The sequence below is a fragment of the Vombatus ursinus genome, unplaced genomic scaffold (assembly GCF_900497805.2).
Source record: "Vombatus ursinus unplaced genomic scaffold, bare-nosed wombat genome assembly UNPS02014864.1, whole genome shotgun sequence".
NCBI lineage: Eukaryota > Metazoa > Chordata > Mammalia > Diprotodontia > Vombatidae > Vombatus > Vombatus ursinus.
The window spans coordinates 13173764-13176277 of NW_020954642.1; positions in this window are offsets into that span (position 1 = coordinate 13173764).

Below are 2514 nucleotides of genomic sequence, written 5' to 3' on the forward strand. Positions count from 1 at the left end.
TTCCTTCCTTCCTTCCTTCCTTCCTTCCTTCCTTCCTTCCTTCCTTCATGCATTCATTCTTTCCTTCCTTCTTTTATATATGAAAAGATATTGAGCAGGTTGAAAATAAAATCACATGTGGACCAAGTCTGGACATTTTGAATAGAGAATTATCCTAATGTATATAAGTTTACAATGCTCCAGTGATAATGTGTCATGTTCCCTGATACATTAACAATCTTTTACTATCCACATATTATGAGCATAAATTGACTTTTTCCATCCCACACTACTTAAGCATTTCTGTTTGCAAAGTATTTTTCCTTCCTATTGGGTAAAATGAACCAAATAAATGAGTATTCCTGTTATTTCTTAAACAAGGCATTGCATCCCCTTTCCTACTGCCCCTGACAAGTTAGATCATTATGCCTTCTCTCTGTTCTCTCTTTAGTATATTAAACCTTTGTTTCTCTTTAAGAAACATATTAATATTTAATTGGGGAAAAAGAACTCTTAAAATATAAAGAAAGCATTAAACTAAGCCTTGAATAACACCCAGGGATGTAGGCTACAGGATTTGTGTGGTGTGGTTCCATTCATTTGAATTTCCTTCTAACAATGCTGACCTACTAAAAGTACTTCTTTCATGTTCCTTTCATGAGAGAAGTTCTGTTTGCTAAGACAGTAAGCTACAAAAAGAAATGTCACCCTATATTTGCATTTACCAGGCCTTTTTTTGATGGACTGCTTCTAAGAACACATTAAATTTACTCTAAAGGTATTAGAGGCATGCATAATTAAATATGTAGCTTTAGCAATTTGAATTTTTCTGAGATATGTTGTACAGTACACAACTGCTACTTTTGATTTAATATTACTGTTTTGTGCTGCCAGATAGTACTACAATTTGATAGTCAAAGGTTAATGCCATGCAAGCATTGAAGGTCAAGCTTTAGCTGCATTTTAAATGGTTTGACTTACGGACTTCAACACAGGCCACTGCACAATACTTCGACCAAAATTTATTCAGTGGTTTGGCTCAAGATTAGGCAATTGGAGCATTTTGTTTGTTTTAATATGGTATACAATACCTTTTATCAATTATCCCTAATTATTTATGTGATCTATGGTACAAGTAAGGGGAAATTTATTTGGAATGTCTCAGTGCTCATTATATAAGCACTGAAATTCAATTCAATTCAGCAAATGAAGTTTTGTTAAGGGTCTGGGGTTTGGCTTCTTGACCATTACAGCTCCATGACATTTACAGGTATGGGTGGTTATATGTTAGCCAAATGCATAATTATAGTCCTGATCCATTGATCAAACATTCTCACACAGCAGCTATCACCACCTCACCTCACTCCAATCCTTTCACATAATCATGTTCCCTGTAGTTATTTTTTTTCCATTTGTGCCACAGTTCCAAGCATGATCATTCCTGGATTTAACTTGATATTCCATTGTTAGCTAGGTTTACTAATCTTTCTCTGACTTGATTTTCATTATGGCTACCCAGTTCTAAGCCCTACTGAACCTTAGCCTTAGAAAGGTAGAGAGTGATTTTGGTACTAATCAACATCAAATGTAACATTTAATAATATATTAGATCTAGTAGGGAGTTAATAATAATGATGATGATAAAGATGATGATGATAAATTAGCATTTATATAGTTCTTCAAGTTTTATAAAGCACTTTACAAATGTCGTAAATTTTATCCTCATTACAACCCTGGGAGTTAGATGCTAACATTACCATCATTTTATAGAAGAAGAAGTTGAGAAAGACAGGGGTTAAGTGACTTACTCAATGTCTTACACCTAGGAAATCACTGAGGCTGGGTTTGAATTCAGGTATTAGTGAGTCCAGTCCCACAACTCTATTGACTAAGTTACCTAGCTAGAGAAGCTTCTACATAGAGAGAGATAGGGTTGTTCTAAGACAGGCAGGACCTCACATGGTATGAAGATATTGAGGGGAGGAAGCAGGCTACCTGAAAGTTTCCTAGATTTGACCATTTTTGCTAATTTCTTTCTATATTGCTGAAGGAGTTAAAGTAATTTCTAAATATTCATATAATCAATCTTAAGTTACATAATCTTTAAAATAATTAGTAATTGAATTACAGATTAATTCTATTCCCCTAAACTTTTCACATCTATGGGAATAAATAAGGATAATTAATTTTTAAAATGATGATTCTAACTAATCACATGTGCAATTAAGGTCATCATACCATATTTACCAGGGCAGGATAACAGGCCCAGATAGTAAACACAGATTTTTTTCAAGATTTCTTTATATGCATAAAATAAAAATTTTAATGTGATACCCCTACCCTGGAATATAAAAGTAACAAGAGAATTTTTCAACAAAATATATCCCACACGTGCTTGTATATGTACACACATGTTTCTCTTCTCTTCCCTTCTCTCCTCTCCTTTCCTCTCCTGTCCTTTCCTTTAATCTTCTTTCCTCTGTTCTCCTCTCTTCTCTTCTCTTCTCTTCTCTTCTCTTCTCTTCTCTTCTCTTC